This window comes from Coptis chinensis, chromosome 9, assembly GCF_015680905.1.
Source record: "Coptis chinensis isolate HL-2020 chromosome 9, ASM1568090v1, whole genome shotgun sequence".
NCBI lineage: Eukaryota > Viridiplantae > Streptophyta > Magnoliopsida > Ranunculales > Ranunculaceae > Coptis > Coptis chinensis.
Window position 1 is genome coordinate 68,838,068 of NC_141464.1, and position 13,233 is coordinate 68,851,300.

Consider the following 13,233-nt stretch of genomic DNA (forward strand, 5'->3'; position numbering starts at 1 on the left):
AAATAAGCATAAAAAGATGTTTACTCAACGCCAAGAAGCTGCAAGAAAGGATGTTGAAAGGACGTTTGGAGTTTTGCAGGCACAATGGCATATTGTTAAGGCTTCTGCGCGTTGTCATAGTGTTGTTGTTCTTGGAGACATAATGAAGGCATGCATTATAATGCATAATATGATTGTTGAGAATGAACGTGAAAGTGGAGTTTGGAATTGGAAAGGTCAGAGGAAAGAAACAATACCTGATCTCTTTCAGGAAGAGGATGGTTTTCATTTTGTCTATCAGATGATTGAAGCAAGAAATAAGATCAGAAATGAAGTTACACATACTAATCTTCAAAAGGACTTAGTTGAGTATGTTTTTAATTGGATTGACATTGAAGAAACAGCAGATCCGGTACCATTTTATGATCCAAATTGGTCGGATCCAGAGGAGGGAGAAGGAGGCAAAAATTAAAATGGAAATGAAAGTGTATTTCCCATGTATTTCTTATGTATTCCCTATGTATTTCCTAATGTGAACTATGAAGTTCCAAAGTATTTCCTATGTATTTCCTAACGTGAACTATTAAGTTCCAACGTCTTTCCTATGTATTTCATATATATTTCCTAATGTATTTCCTATGTAATTCCAATAAGTTCTTATGTGTTTAATGAGTTGTATTTTTATCTCACTGTTTTTAATTGTATTTCTATGAAAATAATTATATTGGAAAGAACATACATAGTGCATTAATTAAAAAAAAAAAAAAAAAAACAGTGAGATAAAAATACATAGTTCATTAATTAAAAATACAATGAAATAAAAATACATAGTGCATTAATTAAAAAGACAGTGAAATTAAAATACATAGTGCATTAATTAAAATACATAGTACTTTAATTAAAATAAAATACTAGATATTACATACGCTTAGTTAGAGCTAGAACCACCTCTAGCCCTTGCTCATTCAGCACGTATTTCAGCTTGTTGTTGCTCGATTAAAAAAGCGGTATCGGGATAGAGGACACTTGTATCGGTCGCTAAAATCTTAGCTTCATATTGCATCTTTAGAAGCTGATTTTTTTCCAATTGAACTTGATTTTTTTCCATTTGAATCCGATTTTTTTCTTCTCTTGCCATCACAGTTCTTTGACCATATGCAAGTTCATTTTCCCTAAGTTCTAAGCATTTTTGTGTTTCATTTGCATCCTGTGAAAATGTATCCTCTAAACGTGTAAAGTAACATTCCAACATACCAACTGATTTTTCTTGGTTTCTCTTGGATTTGACTTTCTTCGATCCAAGAGGACGCTCCATTTCTTGAGGACGCTCTATTTCTTGAGAACCCTCCAATTTAACTCCACCAACACTTGGTGAATTAGAAGTTGAATCTTCACCATCATTTTTGTGACCTTTTCCTTTTGTGGGGCGGCTTAACCTTGCCTCAAAAACGTTACTCCACTTTGGATTATCCTTGAGTATAACGTAACAATAATCAAGTGAAAAAACAATTTTTTCTTGTAGTTGGTACGTCATTCTTGCCTCGGACAACTAAAAAATAAAATAGAAATAATTAGACTATAATAATTACTAAAATAAGACTAAGATAATTAAACTAAAATAATAATTAGACTAAGATAATAATTAGACTAAAACTAAAATGAAAATAATAAATACACTAAGATAATTAGACTAAGACGGAAATAATTAGACTAAGACTAAGATAATAAATAAATTCCAAATTGACAACGTTGTAATTACCCGGCTTTGTATTGTTGTACCACTTGCATGTCGAGCCTCCACCGCATTCACAATTGCCACGAACTTGTTCATCATTTTGAAATATATTTCCATCTACCACTAATTGAATCGGAAGACCTATCCGACCCACGTGCTTGATTGAACTCGTTTGTTATACGATTCCAAAATCCTTTTGCATTTTGGAAAGCACCAACAATGGAGTCTTCACTAATTTTTATCCAAGCAAGACATAGAGTTTGATCTTCGGACATGCTAAAGTGAGTTTTTGCTTTTGCTTGAGATGCTTGAGTTTATGCCATTTGATATTTTGTTTTTTTGAAGAACTGATTTTAAGGAAGAAGAAATATGATATATGATTGTTGGAAGTGTGAGTTGAAATGAAAGAAATGTTGTATGTATACCAAAGTTTTTTATTTTGACCATTTTGACCGTTTTGACTTTCTGACCGTTGGTGAACTAGCCGATAGAACTCCGGACGGGATGTTTGATTCAGTCTGGAAAAAAAGAAATATAGTGAGACGGGATGTTGGATTCCATTTGGTGAGTTTTGTAATCCAGACGGAATCCAACATCTCGTCTGAAATTAACAAGTCAGCTACTATCTCGGTGATGAGTTTCACCTTGAAATCAACTGGGCAAAGTATTCACCAGATAATCACCTCTGCATTGCAGAGCAGTTTTTGGCCAAAGCTGGTGACTATAGTCACAAACCCCTTGAAACCCCCTGCATTACAAATGCTCTAAAAGCAATACCTCAAATCCCACCGGATCAAGCCAATAAGCTCCAAGTTGTATGACTGTTTTATCAGGGTTGGATGGAAAGTTCGACGGAGTCATGTGCAAAAATGCAAGAAAGAAATATCTCAAAATCACTAAAGCAGACAAGGTGCCCAAAATCAAGTTACTTTGCCATAGAACAGTTGAAGGCGCGTAGGCAGGGACTTCATCATGGAGGAAGGAATGTTCTATTACTGAGTGAGCGCGTAATTTAATATGATTGTAAGATGGCTTTGTAAGACTGTCGATGGAACTTGAAGAACCATCCGTCAACACGGTTCCATGAGAAAGACTAGATTTAATGTAAACAATGACAAACTATGACACGTTCAGTTATCACCTCAAATTTGGTGGACTAGTACTACAAACCTGCCCACAATTTTAGCTTTCTTTTAAGGATCCCTTATTTTATTCTGGCAACTAAATAAACTAAATACGTAGAAGTTCTTTAGCCAAAAGAAAATATATACATAGAAGAAGAAGTTAAAAACAGAGATTGGGCCTCAAACCCATAGTTCCAATTTAATTAAGGATTAAAGACATATTTTTGTAATTATTTCAAAAGCCCATTCCATTTGTTGGTAATATTACAAATTTATCTCTCACTCAATATTTCGTAAACAAAAATCTAAATATATCAAAATTCAAAAACTAAAAAACAAACCATATTTCCCCCAAATTGAACCGAAAGTACAACATGAAAATCCGAAATGAAATAAATTAATGATGATTTGGTCGATTTTGTACAACAAAAATTGAGATCTATTCGAAACAAACAACAACCAACTTTTAAAAGAGTTGAGAATTGAAACTAAATTTTCATCTTCATATATATGTTTAATTTCATTGCCTTTAGCTAACATTCAACCCACTACTAATTTTACACTCTACGGTTTCAATTTAAGCAACATTACAACAATGAGATAGTGATAGAGAGTGTTGGGTCGAATGCAACATGAGTGTTGCATTGAAATCAACACTGCAAATTGGAAATGCATTTACATTAGTCTAATATGTTGGTTTTTGTTTTATTTTGTGCTTTGGTTGAACTTGTTACTTGTGTAGATGAACATGAGACTTAATTGTTGATTCTTGTGTAATTGCGGTTGAGCAAAATACTTAGGAGCTAATGAAGTTGATAACCACAATGGGCATTACTTTGATAAATTGTCTCGACAGTACCATCTTCCAGATTGAAGATACCTTTATCGTCGTGCGAGAAGAAGTAAATGTAATTCCCTTTACATCCAGGAAAATTAGAAGCCATAAGGGAGAATGAGTAACTCAAGCAAACAAACAACACTATGTTACCGAGATATTCAACTTCCACCCACTTGGATTCACCTAAATCTAGTTTGAAAACCTTAAAACATTGAGTCTTAAATCTACCAACATAACTGGAGATTTGGACGACTTTCAATAAGTCAGAAGACATTTCAATCAGCAAAACACTACCCTCTTCATAGTTGTCCAGTGATATAACGGATTGCATGGTAGGCAGAGAAGAACCGTCAAGGCCCTTCAATACACAAACCTTTCCATAACACCCAAGAGCATAAATCACTCCATTGTAGAGCTTAAGATCTTTGCAACTATATTCTGTTTCGGTCCATGCATCATCCTTTCCAGGCCTAGTAATAAAGACCAATTTATAGGTAATCATCTTCATGTGCCCAGTCGGGAGTATCAGTACTGCGGGAGGGTGAGAAACCATACTAGTAGAGTTCCAATCAGTAGAATTATCATAGACGGTATAAAATAAACTAGTTTGCATTCTATCTCGCTCTATCATTAACCATGCACACTCCGATTTGGGGAAGGTCTACAATTTTCCTAGTGAAAGGATGAAATAATTGTTATCAAAACATTACTTAGTTTTTTAATATGTATGAAACATGTATTTGGTTGGGTTTGAATCCATGACCTTTTCTCTTTTACTACACTTAAGTGTGGGACTTGAGTCCTACATTGGAGAAAGAACTTAAGCTTCTTATCTTATATATAATGCTGAAACCTGATTTTCTTGATTAGGCCTCGTATTAACAGTTTTAATCCAAACTTTTTAATCCCAGGGATACCCGAAAATTTCACCCCCTAAATTTTCGGAGAACTTTAAGTCAAAGGGTATGTTGGACATTTGACAAAAAACGGTTACATTACGGTCTACTTCCTCAAAACAGTATGTCTCACCTCTCTCTCTTTCAAAGTTTCAAACACAACTTACCTTATCTATTTCTTCCATTCTCCTCCCTTTCGAAATGGCGCTCACTTCCGACCGTAAATGGTTTTTCACTTTCTATTTTTTCTACACTGAATTGAAGACTTGCTCCACCATGAATTGAAGACTTGCAAGCAAAGGTAGACTTTTTGTTTTTGTATTTAACAATTCTTATTCTTATCTTATATTATTCGTTTTATAGTTGGTGTCATTCATTATGTGTTACATGTTGCTTTGTTGTTTATATACAACTAATTTACAATAACTAACTTACAATTACAATAACTTTCTGCAATTTGTTGCTTCTAAACATTCTGTAGTGACAACTTTAGAGTCGGAATAGAAAAGGAAACGAAAAAAAAAAAAATGTTCCTACTGCGCTCTAGACTAGCTTTCTTAACAAACACTATTTTGTTATTTTGTTATTTTTTATATTTTAAAAAATAAAATTGTAAATTGTTTAGGGATTTTTTTTCGCGCTGACCCCCTGATATAGTACTATAATTGCTCGCTTGAATTGGTGTCACTTCATTTGCAGGCATCGAAGAGGCAATATTTTCACAGAACATCTATCATAAATTAATCTTATTTTCGAATTCAAATTACTACTGTCTACCTTTCATATATATATATATATATATATATATATATATATATATATATATAAAAGGTTTTCTTTTTGATATTGTCTTCAATTAATCTTATTTTCGAATTCAAATTAATCTTATCTATTGCCTGCAACTTTGGTATTTTTTTTTTTTTTTTCAATTATTTTGTGGGAATGTTCGAATATTACTGGGGTAATATTTGTGTATCAATCATCAAGACCTGTCTGATAATGCTGGAGTATTTAGGTACATTGAACTTTGGTTTTCAACCTATAAGTAATCTCCTTTTTTGGTATAGTGCAGTTCTTCTTTGATTCCATCACTAGGTCCAGGGAGAAATTTGGTAATATGGATTATATGGAGAATCAAGAGAATTTGCATCTAGAGGTGTTACTCCATCAAATGAGAAATGCCAGATTGAAATTAAGCCACTTTTTGGCATTGGTTAGCAAGTTCTAAACAAAGAAGATACGACAGAGTTGGTCATCTAATGGACAGTTGAAACACTTCGTTGAGGGTTGCAACTGATAGGAGGTGAGTGGTCGTGTGATTCACCTAGAGGAATGAACTATTATCCTTTTTGCTGTTCCTGTGAGTCCTCATTTCACTGTTTTGTATACCCACCATCCCCAATTTCCCATATACACTTCAACTTAAAGATAAGTTTAAGAAAAGGGAAAAGCATACGAACGAGTCACGTAGAATTGATAACATAACATAATACAACCCCATTCACACATTTTCTATCAATAATAAGTTAATAACAAGCACAATTTTCCTAATTTTCATGCCAAAGCAAAGAGTACTAGAAGTACCATTGACGCAATTTGCAATTTTTTATGTCTTTGTTTCGATGATCATTCCTGAATATAGGTCTGCATTTTAAGTATCGTACTTTGAATTTCATATTCGTATTCGATGACATCAGTGACGGCGTAATTAAATATCTAAAATAGGTTTGAAGGGAAACTTTTGTTGTTTTTTAGTTTCAAATGTTGTTTTAAGTTAGTTGTTGGTAAATGAAAAATTGACACCTTATTACATGCATGAAAGCATTAGTGATTCTTATGAGACTAAACTTTTATATGTAGACATTGACTAAGGTAGTCTGAATTGTGTTTGTTTTGAGGGAGACGTGTTTTTTTAAGTTTTTCATAGAATTGTATGCATATTTGAAGATGTAGCACATTAACATTGGTAAGCGGCTCTTTTAATTAGGTCAATGAAGATGTGTGTTAAGCATTATCTATTGTACCAAATTTTTAATTTTGTTCTGTCTTCAAACTTTCCAAATTTTTTATATTCATCTTACTTAGTGAATATTGAATAATGTGGTTTGGTGCATGCATTGAGAAGGAATATGAAGCTATCTACTTTACCATGTCAATTTAGTGAATTTACCACTTTCATGGTTTACTGTTGCCTTCTCCGTATAATACTGCTAGGCTCAACTATGATTACTACTTGCTCTTTCTTTCAATTGTTATGAATAGTTTTAAAAAGAATATATGAATCGTAGCGCAACTTTTGTAAACATTAGTTTCACTCTTATTCATGTGTGAAAATTTTCCTTTTTTTTATATTAGAGCATACAGGACGAAGATATGAATCAGATTTGTTCCAAGGAATACCAATGTTCAAGTTATGCCAAATAACAAGTACTTCCATTTTCTATTTATGTGGATATACATAACCTTCCACTTAGAATATTTGTATTTGTGTGTAGACCTTCCTTCTTAATAATTGCTTCAGGCTCTGATTTCTAGTTATCCATCGATTTATCTTCGGAACACTTATGAGATGTTACAGTCATTAACAACTTTTCTTTTGTCAGGATAAAGTATTCCAGTAGGCATTGATTTGTCCTTATTGACTTTTCCTGTTTACAATTAACATCTGTATGGAGATGCCATATTTTGAATATAGTTTGTGTCGTCTATGTATCCACGTCAAACACAACTTGGACACATATTATATGTGATATACCTCAAGTTTTGATATTTAATTTGTTGTGTTAAACACTTCGTATCCTTGTTGGATATGGTCACATGCGTCAGTGTTAGTGTAACTCTGCAAATAACGATGACATCATTGACAATGATGCTTGACTGAAAGTTGCTTATAAATAGGTCTTGAGCCAAATGGGTTAAAGAGAATGTTACTCAATATACTTAATATGGTGCAGACAATATCGAGTTAAGTGACAGTTCTTGATCCTTTATACTGTTTGACTTCTCTGATTACTCTTTCAATATTTCTTCAAATTGATTTAGCTATGTTATATGATAATTTGTTTTTTAAATGTTTCCTTCTTTTTTGGTTATGAAATTATTAGTTTTCATTTCCTCTCTTTGAATCTTTATTTATTTATTTTATTTTTTAAATTTCTTATGGTTATTTTGGTTTGTAATGGACTTTAGTTACCTGCTCACATTTGTTTCTTAAGTTCATTGTGACTCGGCCTTTCTTTTATTTTCTTTTTCTTTTTCTTTTTCTTTTTTTTCGCCTCTCTTCAATTCTTTTGAGACTGATTTGTGTTTCCATTGTAGAACCGAAATTCACATATGATAGGATTAGTTATGGACAAACCTTTTTTGAAGCGTTGAAAGAATGTAATCATATCGGTGGTATGATTTATTTGTAGTTCTATTTGATGCATTTAAGAGTTATATATCCATGAAATTCGTTGTCATATGGAAAAGCCCCACTCACTTTGGAAAAAGAGAAAAACTTATTGGAAAGAATGAAATGTACAGGTGTGTTGATGTCACCAATGAAGCATTCAATCAGACTTACAATGGTAACTACTTTGAAGTCTCAGTGCCAGCATTGAAGAACATTTACAAAGCCCCCAATAATGTCGAGCTTGGGTCCAAGGTCAAACCCAATTTTTTTTCAGGTTAAGTCATTGTTTCCCTTCAATGCTGATGTCTATACTTTACCAAAGTCAAATCAAATCCACTTCAATATGCAATTAGTTGATTTCAGACCCAATATAGGCGATTTTACTATAAAAAAAGTCCAATATCTAGGTCTGAATAATGCGCCTTTTACAGATAACTAGAATCAGCACTGGAAGAGGCCACCTACAGAGCTCATGTTGCATCTCTCAACAGACCATCTCCCAAGTGCTTTCACAAGTGTACAAATATACGTTTAGCCTAATTGTGCAATGACATTTGTATATATATTCGACGTTGTATCAATGATGTTATTTCTTTTTTATTTTAGTTATCAATATTATGACACTACCGTTCCAAGTCAATTTTGTTAGTGACATTTCTATGCGTATGAAAATTTACATTTCTTTCTTTAAAGTACATTATAGCATGTTTAACAAAATGAGTTGTTATTCTTTGGCACATTTTTCCGGATTTTGTTTGCTCTAATTGTCAATTTTTCTTCATGCACATAGAATGAGTATGTGTCAAATCACTTTTAGTTCCATCTACAGTCATCTCTTTAACTTTCTTTCATTTGTTTCACCAGCATCTAATAGTTATTGGATTGTTTAGACTAAAATTTAAAACTGGTAGTTATCAAATGCTATTATATATTTACAACATTAATGTTTTCGGAGCCGTGGACCTATACCCAATTGTGTTTACTAGCACCATATTTGCATCATTCTTCCCAAAAGAATATTTTCTATTTTTGTGACACATGCAACACACGTGCCCATTTACTAGTGTCTATAAGGCTTATGCCTTTGCTTAGGTGTAGTTGTGTAGAGAGATATAAAGGTGCTCACGCGCCCACAAGGCCACCTGGGTTTAGAGCCCCCCAAACCCGAAGGAGCTCCAAAAAACCTTTGTGTGTGTGCCCGTCTTTGGAGGTGGTTTGCAAATCCACACAATTGGGCATCACATCACATGGGAATGGGCTTGTTTAAACTAGTTTTGGGCTTTTTTCTTTCTTTCTTGCATTAGACTCCACACACGATCTCCTCGATCACACTAATAAGCGGATCTAGCAACGTTCGTATTGATTTTTTTTCTATAAGACCATCAGTCGAACCACACATTGTGAGAGTTCCGAGAGCTCACTGGAGTGTTGTCTTGTGGGAATTGGGATCATTTGTTGTTGAATCCTGGGAGGTGTGTGTCAGAGGCTGTCAGTGTATACCAGCGAAAATTTCGCGTTCAGGACATTGTGATTTCACAATCCTCGACTGTTCGTTGCTACTGCTATAATTTATTGGTTCTTTATTCTTACTGCTGCTGGACATCAGGTAACAAAGTATTAGTTTTCCAACAGTAATTGCACCTGCTTGTAATTCTTCTTAGTGGTAATCAGCCATCCAAAGAACGAACCACATACTCGTTGTTCATTCAACTCATCTAATTCAACTTTAGGAATCATTCTATCAAAAATACTTAAAAATCCAAGGAGACAGTTAGAATAACCTCCTGCTTGGCCAAGGTTGGGATTGTCGGCCACTAGATGGACCTATTAAACATGGTAAGCGATGTTTTCTGTGGCGGATATCTGCTGCTGAAACAGATATCAAATTAGAGCAGACACAACTGAATCGGATCAAATCAAGAAGAGAGAGACGTTCACTTATTTGATGTAAAAGTTCATTGAGAAGTTGGCTCCATTCACTTCTCATCAACTTCAATGTTTTCATAACTAAGATTGTGGTTTGAGTTAAAAGAACTAGAAAATTTATTATCTATATACTAAAGCAGAGACCTCCAATAGAGGATTTTAATTTCTCTCTCCTAGGTGGTACTCTAATACGTGAGTTTATCTTTTTTTTCTCTCTCCTATGTGGCACGTACATGGAACCTCTTTGGAGAATTTGAGTGTATTTCTAATTCTTATATTTGGAGAGTTTGAGTGTATTTCCAATTCTTATATATTTGATCAAATAAAAAAAATTACTAAAAAATAGGTGATTTGTAGAAGATAATTCCCTATTACAAATCATACACTTTTAGTGTCTATGATAAAGCACCGACTTATTTCGAATATATCCTTAACGCAACCTCAAAAACACTACATATTCTTCATTTAATAACTTATTATATGGTGTAAAATCAGCTTTCGACGGTTCCCCACATTCTCTAAGAATTATGTGAGATATACCGAATTAGAACACTCAAAATGTTATTCGCATAACCCTTTCATATACTTGGAATTTGCATTTGTTGTTGGTTATTAACTTCTTAAGAAGTAGACCAATATATTTCCCGAATAATTGCCCGAATACCCATCACGTACTCTCACATTTTTAACATATGCACTTTTCTTTATTTTTGTTTTTCTTTCTTGGATCTCATTCTGATTTTCAAACACATGCAGGCTACAATATGATAATACATATTGAAAGTCTAAATCTGTAAAAAGAACATCGGCTTATTATGAAGGGGTGCTTTTATTTGCACATTTGATTTATGCTTCTTTCTATGACATTGTTTCTTTAGACAATCTAATGATATATCTAATAATCATCCAAACACAACCTCTCACATATATACACTCAAACACTCAATTCAGAAAATGCCAAAATTAACACGAGATCAATGCCAAGGTGCAAACTCTCCCAAGTTCTTTCTCATTAATGTAGAGAACTGTGCTTCTATCAGTTTAAGAACACTATGAAAGGATCGAACGATCATCAATAGTCATATTTGGAAAATAGGTAGATGTAATGCATGGTTATGCATGTGATGTTTTTCTATTCAATGTGTATAGAGCAATAGAGTACGTTTCCATGTGAATCCATAGAGCTTTTTCCATCACAATAAGAGCTGACTATAACAATCTAGATTTTGTATTCGGATATCATCGGGAAACACAAATGAACTCAAAAGCAAAATTGTATTTGGCACTTGGGACGGTTTCCTTTAGGGCCCAAATGGGAAGCAAAACCTTAAGTATTTGTACTTAACTAATTTCATTTATAAGCAATACATTGGCTTTTTTTTAACTGAATATATACAACCTTCTTACATTTCATTTCAGCTCCTGGAACAGAAATTGGAATTGACTCTTAGAACAAATACAAGATACGATGAGTGAAATTACATCATTCAGGAGCGATGATTAAATTAACTGATTGAGGCAGCTATCTTTGGTTTCCTAAGTTTTTTTCTTTTTTTTTCCTGAGTACAGGAAGATGGGATAGTGATAAAAATAAATCTTCAAAATTTGTGCTAATTATGAGTGCAGGAAGATGTGATAGTACTAAAAGATATGGGTCAGGGTGATTATAGAATGTTCATATCATGGAGTAGGATCCTGCCAAGTATGTTTCGTCTCTCTAACTTTATAAATGGGTGTGGATGCTTATAGAATATCCATATCATCATGGAGTAGGATCTTGCCAAGTTGCATAATAATATGATGTCCTATATGAGCTACTTTTGGTATTGCATAAGAAAGTTATTATTGAATTTGCACTGTGATGAGCATTTCAAAGCGATGGAACTACAGTTGAACTTGTAATAGCTCAACAACCTTTATTCGATACACAACAAACTTTGGTTGCAAAGAGAACCACCTAAACATTTTTTGATTATAGGAATTTTAATAATTTTGGAGTAAAATATATCGAAACTTAAAAATTCTTACGAGTGTTCTACTGATAATTGATGGATGATAATTCTTTGGTCCAAAAGAGTGAAGAGTGTTTGTGAATTATTGTTGTACTTATTTTTGTGGCACTTTATTGATACCATCAAATTTAACCCTTTCAACATTAGTGCAATATTGGAAGAACTTTGTGGTACTATTTCTTCATCCGAATTTTGTTTTGTAATATAATGTGCTTGTAGAAACATTGAGAATAGCTAAATCTACTATAAGAAATAAGAAAAAAGGTGGAATAAGATGGAATATTTGAACATTTTATTGTAAGTTCAAGGTGTGTGTTTGAAGCTTCAAGTTTGAAAAGAAAATATTATTTGAAAGACACACTCTTCTTTCATCTATTTGATTATTAGATTGTTCAAATCTGAAAATTAATGGTCATTACTCATTTTTCCCACCCAATCTTACGTTAACACTTTGACATGTTCACATTTGACGAAAGACATAGAACGACATGATCTTCTCTGTTATTCATGTTGGAATTTAATAAATATATTTTGCATGTATACAAACAATCACCAAGAAAAAGAGAAAATACTTGGGGGAATATTCTAAGTAGGTGAACGCATTTTCTTGAAAGAGAATTTTTTTTGTATTCATCAATTCATCGTAGAACACGTTCATGTGATAAATCTTTTCAAGTAGAAGTAGTATACTTATGCACCATAATTGTTGCTCATTAATTTTCAAGTACTTATGCACCATAATCGCTGCTCATTAACGTATTTAAGTTTATTTTTAAATAAAAATATATTCTGATTCAAAAATTTGCCGCTAAATCACCATAAATCTAAGAAAACTATTATACAAGCTAGATCGAGTTTAAGATAATTTCATTTGAAAATTACGGATTAATATCCTAAACCACAAAGTGAAGAGACTATCTCAATTTGATCCCTTAGTTTCCAAATACTTATGCACCATAATCGCTGCTCTAACGTATTTCAGTTTATTTTCAATAAAATATATTCTGATTCGAAAATTTGTGTGAGACATTTTGTAAAGTCTTTTCAACACACAAAATATTTAATAGATCCTGGCGTATGCCTGGGTCCAAAATCTAGTTGAAGGATTAATATTGAGAAGTTACTTTTTATGAGAAAGAGTTTGAGCGTAACGAAACAACGATGGTTGCCAAGGAGTTTCCTACTAATGATAAAATTCTATCTTTTTTTTTTTTTTTTTTTTTTCGATAACCAATAAAATTCTATGTTGAACCTATTCTTCTGCGGGGTTTCAGTATGTCAGGATGTTTCAACAAGGGAAACCTTACCGTTGCTATTATTGTGTCAATA